This window comes from Alligator sinensis, unplaced genomic scaffold, assembly GCF_000455745.1.
Source record: "Alligator sinensis unplaced genomic scaffold, ASM45574v1 scaffold297_1, whole genome shotgun sequence".
Lineage (NCBI taxonomy): Eukaryota > Metazoa > Chordata > Crocodylia > Alligatoridae > Alligator > Alligator sinensis.
In genome coordinates, this window is record NW_005841848.1 from 2,863,811 (window position 1) to 2,877,397 (window position 13,587).

The 13,587-nt window shown below is 44.9% G+C and overlaps 1 protein-coding gene and 1 long non-coding RNA gene across 3 annotated transcripts in view; one reads left to right on the forward strand and one right to left on the reverse strand.

Annotated features, from left to right (window-relative positions):
- LOC112550937 overlaps window positions 1-230 on the reverse strand; it is a 7,446-nt gene extending 7,216 nt beyond the window's left edge. Inside the window, exon 1 of the long non-coding RNA XR_003095022.1 lies at window positions 115-230. This is a non-coding gene — a long non-coding RNA (uncharacterized LOC112550937). The remainder of the gene's footprint in view (window positions 1-114) is intronic.
- IMMP2L (inner mitochondrial membrane peptidase subunit 2) overlaps window positions 176-13,587 on the forward strand; it is a 946,737-nt gene continuing 933,325 nt past the window's right edge. The window contains exon 1 of one of the 2 annotated variants that reach the window (XM_025208916.1): window positions 176-247. The gene's annotated coding sequence lies outside the window, so the exon portion shown is untranslated. Of the gene's footprint in view, window positions 248-840; window positions 975-13,587 lie in introns of those variants that run through there. The other variant, XM_006015959.3, reaches the window with a different exon arrangement.

A 13,587-nucleotide genomic window follows, 5' to 3' on the forward strand; every position in this document is an offset into this window, starting at 1 on the left:
GCGCGGGCGGCGGGGGAGGGGCGTGGGGTGGCCCCGCCCCGCCTCGCCTCGCCTGGCCTGGCCTGGCCTGGCCTGTCTGCCGCCCCGCTGCTGTCTGGGTGCGGGATCCCCTACCTCCGCGTGGCAGCACGGAGGCCCGGCTGGAAGCTGCTGCCGGCGCTAGGAGCGTTGCTCCTGGCTGCAGGGGTGACATCACAAGAGTTCTCCCATTGGGCATGGCGTGACGTCACAAGCCCCCACCCTGCAGGTCCTCGCTGCCGGCGGCCGCAGCGCGCCCCGCCCCCCTGAGCGCGGCCCTGCGCTTTCCGCCGCCTCTCTCTGCCGCTCCCCGCCCTGCCCCGACTGGGGACTTGCCTGGGCCGCCAGTCGCTTGTAGGGGCTCCTCCTTCCCCGGTTCGGCACTGGCAGTTTTCAGCCCCTGTTCCTGGATGCTAGGCCAGGCTTTTCCCTTCCCTGCCCTCCTCCTCGTCCACCGATCCAGAGCACTGTATTGTAGGCAGGGCCCTACCTAGACTCCTGGCCGCCCCCTGGCAAGCTTTTAAATCGTTCTCTCTGGCTCCCCTTTGCCAGAGATAATGATTTTTTTTTTGTTGCGTTTTGTTTCGTGTTCATGCCCCTTTTATGCTCGGGCCCCTGGCGGCCACCGGGTTTGCCCCATGCCTGTGTCTGGCCCTGATTGTAAGGCTGGGGTAAGCAACCCCTGGCATGGGAGGGCATTTGGTTTGGCGTCCGTGCCTGGGGGAAGGGGCTGGGGCTATGCTGCCACAATAAAGGTTGGGCTCCCCCCCCCCCCCCAGCACCGAGCCATCTGCCCCGGCATGCCAGAATCTTACAAGTCAATGTTGTGGCCATGTTTCTGCCCCAAAACGCTACTGCTCCTTGTTGTAGGGGATTAGCTTTTTTTAAATCCTGGGACTGCAACGACTTTTTTCTCCTGGTGGCAGGACATAACGACCCGGCTGGGTCCCTGGCAGGTGGGTGCCAGGACCTGGCCAGCAACACTTCTGTGCTACCCAGCTCCCTGACAACATGGCATGGGCAAAGCAAGGTGCCACCACAGCTGTCTGGCTCCAGGCTGGATTCAATGACTATGCAAGCTGGGTCTGGCCTGAAGGCAGTAGGTTGCCAACCCCTGGTTTAAATAACTTCCTAGACCACTGTTTCTCAACCAAAGTGCCACCGCACAGTGGGGAGCCTTGAGATCCTTTCAAGAGTGCTAGGGGTATATGTAGTATTAGCATCATTAGGTTTGCAAACATGGTTTATATATTCAACCTGAAATTTCCTTAAGATTTTTGCTTTGTCCTTAGGCCTCTGTTCTAGGAGGCGTCCCATGCGTGAATTGGATTATGTCCTTTTCTCCTTTTAGGAGTTTAAAGTAGTTAGTATTGCATAATAGGGCAGTATCTGTGTACTGGAGAGTGGATAGCAGTTGTCAGAGGCCTGTTGACAATAGATCTAATCAAACATACAGCAGCTGAGGCGTAAGTGATTTTTAATTTGTAGGTTCCTCTGCAGTAAGTCTTAAGAATGTAACTGTCTAGTTAGAATATAAAAATAGCAATTAGACTCTCAGTTAAAGAAGGTTGCAAAGTAAGAAAAAAAGCCTTACTGAGGTTTTCAGAATAAATTAGCAGAAATATTGGGGTGTCAGACATTAGAATTAGCTTTGCTGCTATAATCTGCAGTCACATCACTGCATCCATAAATCTTTAAACAATGCAGCTACCACGATGATGAGATTTTTTTCAATCATGTTTTACTTAAAAATGATGTAACATTTTAAAGTTTTAGTTATTGAAAGAAATCTATGATGTTCTTTTAGAGCAATAAATTACACTTATTTTATGAAAGTAATATCCTGATCTTTCAGCATGGTATATACTAAGAACTGAGGAAGAGTTTTAAATTATTAAATTTGGTGTGCTTTTTAATGGTAAGGCTAGTTTCCGGCTTCTTTGTTCTTAGGATAACTAGATTTGTTATTTGGGGTATTTGTAAAGAGCCTGGCATTCGTGTGCAAAAGAATTAAATTGTTCCTGAAATGTCTACATTTTCTAGTTTGCCTTTGGTTCAGCAATATATTTTCATCTTAAAAAGGTAATTCAATATGCCAAATGGACTGCATTGGATTATAATAAGACCCTTCTGGGCCTATTAAGCCTAGTGACAGTTCTAATTAGTGTCCAAAAACTATATTTCCTTACTAATTGATGTTATTTATAGAGCCTGTCCTGTCTCTCCCTTTCCTTCTCCCCCCTCACCACTTGAAAACTTGGCAAGAACTAATTAGTCTTCCTTTCTAAGCACATGCTTCCTTTCTACTGCACACCAATTTATCAAAATCTGAAACTTAGTTTTCTAAACTCCACAAGAATAAAATGAGTTGATATTTCTTTAAAACCAGATAAATAGTGAAAATTATCAGTAGATGGATTGGAAAAACAAAATTTTCCTGTTTAAGCTATTTCATAGCTTTTTAATTCAGTTTTTATGGAATAAATATTTGTAGTTATGTAGAAATTAAATTGAAAAAAGTGTATACATGTATCAAAACTATACAAATAAATATTTAAGGTTTTTTTTTTCAAGGCTTGAAAGATTCTATGTACCTAATTGAAGAAACATTACAGTGGAAGTACTTAGAATGTTTGAAAAATGTGCTGTACATTACTAATAGGTGTGTGTTTACACAAAAATATTGTACAATATTTTGCCAAATGCACCAGAAAGGTTCAACTACTTTTAACTGGCATGTTATTGATCTATTACTTTTATTCCTGGCTATGACAGAGTGATACTGATTCATCTTACGAACTGAATAATGTCTTTTGTTAAGTGAATGTAGTCCTTATGGTCTTTCTGATGTATAGAACACATTAGAATTAGTTTACAAATAACAATTAATAGTGACTGTTCATTCTTGCCTTTTTAATGCGAGTGACAAGTCTTGGATTCTTTAATTTTCTCACTTTTTTTGGGTACCATTAATTTATAACTTGCATTTCCCAAATAATATTTATTTCTTCAGACTGTTAGGTTTGAGTGAGAAAAATGCCTGGTTTTTTTTTTTTTTTTTGAAGGTCAAGAAATGTACGTGGTAACTGCCAACACCTTCTTGCCATGAACATTCAAAATCCATTAGTTGGCGGAGGGTTGCTACATAGTGTGTGCATCTACACAAGGTGCTAAATGCACAGTAGACTCATTCTGCTGCGCATTAACACGTCAGGGCAAAAACTATGCTCATGCACAGTAGAATGAGTGTACTGTGCAATAGCATCACTAAAACGGTATCAGCTGGAGCTACTCCACAGTAGTGCTGATTACTGTGCATTGAGTTAGTAGCTGTTATTGCAGGTACTTAACTTAATGCACTGTAACTACGGCACATTAATGCACATGTAGACATGTCCAGTTTACTGCATTTGCTGCTGGGAAGTCTTAAAAATGACTTCTAATGATCAGGAGTAAAATTTTAATTAGTTAAAATACAGGAAACTTTATAATTTTATGCTATTTTATATTTTTTAAATTCAAAACAAGAACTAGCCCTCAGAAACAGATTTCAGTAAAATGACAATAGGTTTTTATAATATTAATACATTATTTATGTATAGTAACTGTTCGTAAGATAATACTACTCTTCATGGTGTAACAGAAATATGATACTTTGGCAGGATGTGGATAGATAAACAGTTATACTGCTTTAGTATGGAGGTAGGACTCACTGTGATTCATCTGAATACAGCGTAGCTATTTTGGTCCATTCCTAACTGAAGTATTTGAGTTAAAGTACAGCAATTTATCTCCTGTTTCATTTGGGTTTAGCTTCACTTTGGCTTCAGAGTTGACAGATGAAACGTATGCCAACTGATGTCTCTTGTTGCCTTCAAGGTCCTGTTAGGGTCTACTACAGTATGAATCAAATATGCAGACAGTAGCTATTCAGTGAGTATAAACTTAGCTGATAGGATGAATAAGGCCTACATTACGACCAAGTGCAGGCATTACATTTCTCCTGGGAGAACCGCAGCTCTCCTGGTAGAAGTTACAAGTATACATATGTTCATTCAGTTTCACCCTGGGGAAACACCCACTCCAGGAGAAAGATCTTCCAGGAGTCAAACTGGAAGATTTAACAGTTTGTGGCTCTCCTGGTTAAGGAGCTGATGGGAGAAGTGGGGCAGTGCTTGCAGCCTCTTCCTCAGACTGGGGATTGTGCAGTTCAGGGATTGTGTTGGGGTAGTAATTGCCAACCTGGCAGGGCTGGTAATGAGGCTGTGGGAAGAGCCCCCAGCCCCCCTGGCTTCCCTTTACAGCCTCTGGCCACCAAGCTGTCTTTTTTAGACCAATTTGGGTGGGAAGCAGGCTCAGGGAGGCTTTAACTGCCCCAAGTCCCAGCTGGCCAGTACATATGCTGATTTAAAAGATTGTGGTGCTGGGAAAACTCTCCTAGGGGCAGCAGCACAATGCTTCACTAAACCAGTGCTGCCTAGTCTGGTGAACTGGCAGGGGGCTTTGCCCTGCTGCTCCACTCCTCCTAGATCGGGAAGGTAATGGAGTGGTGGGGAAAAGCTCCTTGCCCATTTCTCAGCCCTGGTGTCCCTGGTCTTAGGGAAGCACTGGGAATCTTTCCCTGTGCTGCACAATGCCCTCTCCCCATTTTCCTCTTTGCCCTGGGAATAGGTGGAGTGAAGCAGCCACTGCTCCCCATGCTTTCCCTGGACCAGGATCATCTTTGTCTAGGGAGCATGTGAGGGGCCTGGGAGAAGAGGTGGTTGCAGGCTGAACGCCTGTACTGCTTACTCTTCTGAAAACATTTCTAGCAGTGGAAATTTCTACTGCCAGAAGTGAATGCCTATTCTTGGTTTAGGTGGGCAGACTGGCTCACAGCAGGGTTAACTACAAATGTGAAGTGCATGTCTATTCTGTTCTTTTTATGCTTTAGAAGTGCTTACATCAAGCATGCATCATTGTGAACACAATCAATCACATTTGGTGCCATGCACCTTACATTTTGCTGATTAATGAACTTGATTACAACATTGCTAGATAACATTAGTATCTGTTGTACCAGGTTTGGTTGTACCATCGTACATGCCTCCATCGTACATCCATTATACCAGTTTGCACTGATTTCTGTCCATCTCAGGATGTTCTTGAATACATACCAAATCTTCTGATGCACTCTGTTGCCTTCCATAGAAATTTATACCTGCAGGTTTTAATTCTTATTGTGCCTGGCCTGGCGTGCTCCAGAGTGGTAAGCCTGTCCCCCTCCATCTTCCCCTTCCCCCTTGTATATACCCCCCAAAGTGGTGTGATTCAATTCTGGGCATGAACAGGTGCATATTCATAATTCCTTTTACTCTTGGAGGAATTCCTCAGGTGTAACCTTTTTTAAAGTGTTGACAAATGTGAGTTGGAGATAACACTCCAAATCATAGACAAAACTTTCCTAACATAGGCTCTTGGAAGAAGTTAATTTGGGTTCCATCTAATTAGTAAGTAATCTAATTAGTTCCGTTCCCCCCTCCATCAGTATTCTTTTTGAAAAATAACTTAATAAACATTGTCAACCTTTTAAAATTGTTCTATGTTATGTTCCTTTTATGCTACTTAGAGAAGACAGACTTGTTTTCAGATGCTCAAAAATATACATTTTCCATAATGCTGGGATAATCCAGGAACTGTCCTTTTCTGTCCTACATCCCTAAGATATTTTTTCCCTTGTTGAAAATCTTTCTGGGAAATTCTGATTTGGAGACTTTAATGTTATGAAATGACCATCATTCTTGTACTTTATGTGAAGGGTAACGTTTCATAAATATTTATTTTTAATAAGATGTTACATTTTTATTATTGTTTGGATTCAGGCAGACAGAAAAACCTGCAACCCAAAGTGACAGGATTCTTAGAAAGTGCTTGTGGAGGTTCAGGCAGGGTTGCTAGGTTAATTTAAAACATGATTTAAAAGGCACAGTCTGTCACATTATTTAATGTAAATTTCATAAAGTGCAATGATAGAATAACACACTCTAATTTCCTCTGTACTCAAGAGAGCTACACTTTTTGTGTAGCCTGTGTGTATGCGTGTGTGACATTAATTCTTCAGAATTTGCATCAAAAGCTCAATATTAGTTGAGTTACTATAACCATTCATGCTTGCATGTATGTGCTTGCAATGCTCTACTCTGCTTAAAACAACACCTTTCAGCTTATAAAAGAGTCTTCTTCCCTCCTTTTCAATAACCTTCACACAGAATTTCTTCTACCATCATAAAGGCAAAACCTCTGTTTGGAAAAGGATGGCTTTCTATAATGGTGGATTTATGTCCTAGAATAGGGTTGTCTAGGGACAGCCCTGTAGGCCATGTCCAGCTCATGAGGGCTTAACATGCAGCCAGTGGGCTTCCACCCAACCACTGTTCCCTATTCCTTCAGCTGCTGTGCCAGCCAGGGTCTTTGGGACAGGACAGGACAGAGCAGCAGGAGGCTTGGTGATCCTGTCTATGTGGAAGTACCAGTAGCAAGGCCCCGGTGGGGGGTCCTGCTGCTCACACAGAGTAGTGAGGATTGTCTGCATGGTGTGGAAGTGGGTAGGGGGGCTCACACTGCTCACATGGCTGTGGTGGAGAGGGTGATTTCCTGCATAGTGGTAGTGGTGGGGGGCTTGAAGGGGGAGATCACACTGCTTGCAGCAGTGGGGGATGATTCTTGGGGGCCCACATTGCTCATACAGTAGTTGGAAGGTTTGGGGGGGCTCATGCTTGCACAGCAGTTGGGGGAAGAATTGCCCATGTGGTGGTAGTAGTATTGGGGGGGGTGGGCTTATTCATGTGGTATTGGTGGCAATAAGTGTGGGGGGATCATCTGTCATCTGATGGCTGCATGAGGGCATGCTTGGCAGCAGCAGTGTGAGGACTTGTGCTGCTCTTCTCCTGGGAGAGCTGTATGTTGCAGGTGTCCCAGGGAGTCCTTGAAGCTCATGAGTCCACAACCTGTGCATCATGTGGCTCTCTGCCTCTTTGAAGATGGTGTACCTTTTGATTGGACTTGTGGTTAAGAGTGAGATTAATTCGTCAATGAGGCCATTCCAGTCACAACTCAAAAGCTTTATTAGGATACACATTAGCAAAGACTTATTAGTACTAATAAAGACAATGCTTATGCAGCCTTGGATTCAGGAACAACAGGTCTGCTGGCCAGGTGTATCTGCTTTCTTGGGCACTCTGAGTTGTTTTTTTTTCTGCTGGGCTTCAGGAAAGGTTCAATTTGTTGCTTGTCCCAGGCCCAGTATTTATAGATGGTTGATTTGACATGCTAGTGATTGATCTTTGATTGGTTTTATTTAAATTTATTTGTTTCACTGGAACTTTTGTAACTGGATGGAACCAGATTTTAATGGCTCTGGGCTCACTTTAACTAATACTCTTTACTTTTAGGTTGTCTGACCCTAGTTTATTAATCATCTGGTAGTCTTTAATCAAGAACATGTTAATCAATTTGAAATGTCTATTTTTGAGATAAGAACTCTTTCTTTTGCTATCACCCATTATGGCTTATTCTTTGGCCTTGGTCAGTTATTTACTAACTATGGCCTGTAGCCTGACAAGGCTGCTTTGCTCTTTCCATCCTCAAGGCTGCCTTCGTGTCTGTAATTATCAAAACATTAGCAAAAGTACATTTCTTGTAACAAAATAACTATTCATACATTTGGTCACCTTAGTTACAATTGCATCCTAAAACATTAATAATCCAGAGCATTTAGGATACAGGCCCTTGGCTTGCTGTTCAGTCATATTTCTGCAGTTTTGATTTCGGTTCTTTGAAAATGGCCAAGCCTGACATCTGCATTTCCCCTGCAATTTGATTATGCTTTGGATAGCATATGTTTGATTGAGTTATAGTGTTGTTTGTCACTCCTAGCTCATGCTGCACAGGCCTACTTGTGGCTACAGATGAACAATACTGTCCTAGAAATACAAGCTTAACTTGTTGCAAGAGGTAATGGATTCTTCCAGATTTCAATCACAAGCTAACCCATTCAGTCTCTGAATGTGTGGGTATGGCAGATGTGCTCAAATGGGATACAGGGGTGCTAGCTTGGAAAAAATTTTCCTTTAGTGAATTGTATTTTTTGCTGTAATGAATCAGTGACAAGCAAAATTAGTGCTCCTTATTAAACTGATTATGACTGTGGAGGCTTTGTTTGTTATGTTTTGTTTTGTTTTGTTTTGTTTGTAGGGTTGGCTTGATAATAATAGAGTTTGTTCTGTGTGTTTGATTATGCAAACATAAGGTTGCATTCATTTTTATTTTTCTTCTCCATATTGTTCTGAAGCTGCCATGCAGAACTGATGGTTGGGATGTAGAGAAAATGATGGTTGGTTGGCTGCTGCTATTTTTCCTTCTCCTTCCTCTTCCTTGTGGCAAAAAGGCCATGGAGAAGGTGGACTAGCTCAGAACCAAGAGTTCATAGCTGATATCCTGGCCCCATTGAAGTTAATGGAATTTTTGCCACTGATACCAGGATTTTGGCTCATTTCTTTGCCGTCTGTTATTAATATGGTTAGAAAACGTATGAAACGACTATTGAGCAAGGCTTCATAACTTAATCCTAGGAAGGAGGCATGTATTATATTTTCGTTTTGTTTAGAAGACATAACTGAGTGGGGGAAGGAGCGGTTTGAAATGGTGTCATAGATTCATAGATGTTAGGGTCGGAAGGGACCTCAGTAGGTCATTGAGTCTGACCCCCTGCCCTGGGCAGGGAAGAGTGCTGGGGTCAGACAGCCCCAGCTAGGTTCTTGTCCAGTTTCCTCTTGAAGACACCCAAGGTAGGGGAGAGCACCACTTCCCTTGGAAGCCGATTCCAGATTCTGGCAACCCTTACTGTGAAGAAGTTCTTTCTAATGTCCAACCTAAGTCTGCTCTCTGTCAATATGTGGCCATTGTTCCTAGTTACTCCAGGGGGTGTCCTAGTAAACAGAGCATCTTCTATTCCCTGCTGCCTTCCCCTGATTAATTTATAGGCAGCCACAAGCTCACCTCTCAGCCTTCTGTTGTGAAGGCTGAAAAGCTCTAGGTCCCTCAGTCTCTCCTCGTAGGGCCTTGCCTGCAGGCCTCTGACCATATGAGTGGCCCTCCTCTGAAAACTCAAGATTCTCTGCATCCCTCTTGAAGTGCAGCGCCCAAAACTGGCTGCAGTTCTCCTACTGCGGCCTGACCAGTGCCACATAGAGGGGAAGCATCACCTCCCTGGACCTGTTCATCATGCATTGCTAATACATGATAAAGTGTGGTTAGCCTTGTTGATCACTTTGTCACATTGACAACTCATGTTTCATTGACAACTCCAAGATCCCTTTCTGCTGCTGTGCTGCTGAGGTCATCCCCCATCCTGTAAGTGTGTTGGTGGTTCTTTTTGCCCAGGTGCAGCACTTTGCACTTGTCTTTGTTGAACTGCATCCTATTTCGTTCTGCCCATTTTTCTAACCTGTCCAGATCTGCCTGGATCCATTCCCTACCCTCTGGTGTGTTAATTTTGCCCCATAATTTGGTATCATCTACAAACTTGGACAGGGTGCTCTCTATGCCCTTGTCCAAGTCACCGATGAAGACATTGAATAGCACCAGTTCAAGGACCAAGCTTTGCAGGACTCTACTGCCCAGATCTTTCCAGGTTGATATCGACCCATCCACCACCACTCTCTGGGTGTGACCTGTAAGCCAGTTTGCCACCCACCTGACTGTGTAATCATCTACATCACAGCTTGTTAGTTTATTTACGAAAACATAATGTGATACCATATCAAAGGCCTTCTTAAAGTCTAGGTAGATGACATCTACCTTGACATCTGCCTCTAAGCATTTTGTGACCTGGTCATAAAAAGAAACAAAGTTAGGCAGGGTCTGTCTGCAGCAAACCCATGCTGATTTCCTTTTAGCATTATTTCCCCTGCTTGGCTCCCACAAATGTGATCCTTAATGATTTTTTTCCAGATTTTTCCCAAGGATAGAGGTGAGACTAACTGGCCTATAGTTTCCCAGTTCCTCCCGCCTCCCTTCTTGAAAATAGGGACCACATTGGCCCTTTTCCAGTCCTCTGAGACCTGACTGGAGCACCATGAGTGCTCAAACAGCCAATTCCTTCAGCACCCTTGGATGAAGTTCATCCTGGCTCGCTGATTTGAACACATCCAGCCCCTCCAAGTGCCCCTTCACCAGTCTGTGCTAACAGTTGGTGGGCTGGTGTCTCTCTTGTGTCTGTCTATGATCCAATTGGGATATTTTGTCTTGGTTTGTATCTAGGAATACAGATGCAAAGAACTCATTGAAGAGCTCAGCTTTGTCCCCCCTCACTGTCACCAATTGCCCTAGTTTGTCCTGTAGGGGTTCTATGCTACTCTGCGCCTTCCTTTTACTCCCTATATACCTGAAGGACTTTTTGTTGTCCTTAATTTTTGTTGCCAGCCTAAGTTCTAATCCTGCTTTGGCCTTTCTAACTGATTCCCTGCAAGTGTGAGCCACGGAGGTATAGTCCTCCTTGGTAGCTACCCCCTGTTTCCACAGCCTGTATACCTCTTTCTTTGCCCTTAGGCTTTCCTGGACTTCTCCGTTCAGCCAAGAGGGCTTCTTGGCCCCTTTGCCCCCTTTTATGTGCAGTAGGATTGTCTCCTGCGCCCATAGGATTGCTCCCTTGAGGAACAACCCCCCTTCCTGGACCCCCATTTCGCCAATGCTCTTGAGCTTTAATGCCTCACTAACTAATCTCCTGAGCGCACTGAAGTTAGCCTTTCTGAAATCTAGCACTTCAGCCCTGCTGGTTAGTTTACCCACCCCTTGCTGGACAGTGAATTCAATCAATCAGTGGTCACTATCCCCTAGGTTACCTTGTACCTGCAGATTCCCCACCAGGTCATCCCCTGTAGCTAACACCAAGTCCAGCAAGGCATTTCCCCTAGTGGGATCGTATGCCCCCTGCGTTAGATGGAGGTCTGTATGTAGGTTAAGAACCTACGTGAGTGGCTAGATTTGGCTGACTGCTCCTCCCAGCAGATAGCAGGGTAGTTTAGGTCACCCATAACAACCATATCTCTTGACCGTATGGCCTCTGAGAGCTGTCTGGAGAATTCTAGGTCTAGCTCATTCTCCTGGTGTGGCGGTCTATAGTAGACCCCCACTACCAAGTCCCTTTCCCTCCGACCTTGTATCCTGACCCACAGTACGTCAGTTTGGCCCTCCTTTGATCCCATTTTGATTATAGAGGATGTATATTGTTCCTTAACATAGAGAGCAACACCTCCCTCTCCATTTTTCTCCACTCTATTCTGTCTGTACAACCTGTAACCCTCAATGCCTACTGCCCAATCGTGAGTAGGGTCCCACCAGGTTTCAGTTAGTCCAACCAGGTTGAAGTTGTTGCTTGCTAGCAGCAGTGCAAGTTCCTCTTGCTTGTTCCCCGTGCTCCTAGCATTAGTGTAGAGACAATAAGCCCCCCCAATGGGTGCGCTTGGTACCCCACTTTCCTGATGTCTGTCGGGCCCCTTAGTGCACCTGGACTGATCCAGTGCATTGCTTGTGGCTTGCTGATCCTAGGTTCTCCTTATCCTCTGCTTCCCCATCCCCTGACGAACCTAGTTTAAAGCCCTTCGAAGGAGATCAGCCAACGTGTCAGAGAACAGACTCTTAACTTTAGAAGGGAGATGAAGACTATCTCATCCCAGGATGCCTCTCTCATGGAAGTACGGATTGTGGTTGTAGAAGCCAAAACTCGCATGATGGCACCAACTCCGGAGTCATAGGTTGACTTCCCTAATGCAGGTGTCCTGATGCTGATGGTGACCATTGACTGGAAGGATGGACAAAAAGAGCACCTGTGCCCCTGGCCCAGTACACCAGCTGGAGCCCATAGCTGCCCAGGGCACAAACCCTACCAAGTATACCTCTACTACCCACCTACCTCACTCTGCCTCTGGTGAGACGTCAAGCTATGGATTTAAGGGTTAAATGCTGAGCCAGCACGCCCACTGGTAGGGTTACCGTACGTCTGAGTTTTCCTGGAAATATCCTATTTTTGGGTCTTCCCATCTCTGTCCTGGTATTTTTTTTAAATATCAGCACATCTCCAGGATTTTGCTCTGCCTCTGCTTGCCCAGCACTTGCTGGCTTGCCCCAGCAAGGAGCTGCTTGGGGGAGGAGGGGCAGTGCGATTGGGGAGCATCATGTGATCTGCACATGGGCCCCAGCAGCTGCAGGCAGGTAAGTGTGTGCGTGCGAGCGTGCACACATGTGCATGTCTGTCGGTGCTGCAGCTGGGCAGAAAGGTGGGAGAAAAGGGTCAGGGAGTTCTTTAGGGGAAGCAGGGAGCTGTGTGGGCAGCAGGGCTGGAGGGACAGGGGGCTGTGGGTTGGGAGTGAGGAGCACTGGTATGATCTGGGGAGGTGGGGTACTGTGAGTCAGGAGTGGGGGCAACAGCAGGGCTGTGGGGGCTGTGGCTTGGGAGTGAAAGGCATGGGCAGAGCATGGGCATATCACTGCCCCCCCCCAATCATATACCCCCTACATCCCACAGGTATTCTCTTTTTTGAAACTGGAAATATGGTAACCCTACCCATCAGGAAAGCAAGAAGCAGAGATATATGCTGTCACTACCACATACATATCTAAACCTGTTAAAAGCCCATCTTTAGTCTCTCCATTTGGGGAATAAGACCATCTTGGGTTCTAAAGGGGAGCAGTGATTTGTTTGCTACACTAGCCAATTTCTATAACTTTCACAAGGTTCATAACAATACTGTGATTAGAGGGGAAGCTGCACTTTGGCCTTTTGGTTCTGCTCAACTGTATGTCCTCACAGCATAGAATCCCATGGTTCTCCCATCCTTGGACTTAGTTTTTAGTTAGACTACATTGTATATTGCCTGTGATGTCTTAGCAGAATGACTGTGCTTGGCATCTTTTATTTCTTTCATTTACATGCTGTGAATATATGTTCAACTTTACAGTAGGAACACAATACAGCATAAGAGAGGATTTTAAAAATGTAAAACAGCCTATGAGTGTGCCTCTCTTCCCTCTAGGGTTCATCATTCCCTAGAAGTTTTGGAAGATCCCATTACATCACAACTTTACCAAAGGGCATGAATTTGATTTTGCAAGCAGCTCACTGCCATATGCTTCTCTATTGACTCATTTACTAACCTTTTTTATCTACTGTCAGCCTGGCAGAGCAGTTGTGTAACACTGGGTTGGAGACAAAAATTAACATTTCACAGTTAATAATTCATGTGTTTGTTTTTTGATTTCCTGACCTGTTTATCAGGTGTCTAATATGGGCCTTCTGTGTCGGGCCAGTAGGGTGTACCATATTTTCGCGCATATAGCCTGCCCATGGGTATAAGCTGCACCCATGTATAACCCGCGGAAAATTGTATTTTTGTAAATCAGTCTGTGCCTACGCTGCACCCATGTATTCCCCGCGGTGGCGTATACACAGGGAGGCGGTGCAGCCTGGCCAGCTCTGGCCCCCACGGCGGGGGCCCCGCCTGGCCTGCCCTGGCCCCGGCCCCGGCCCTGGCC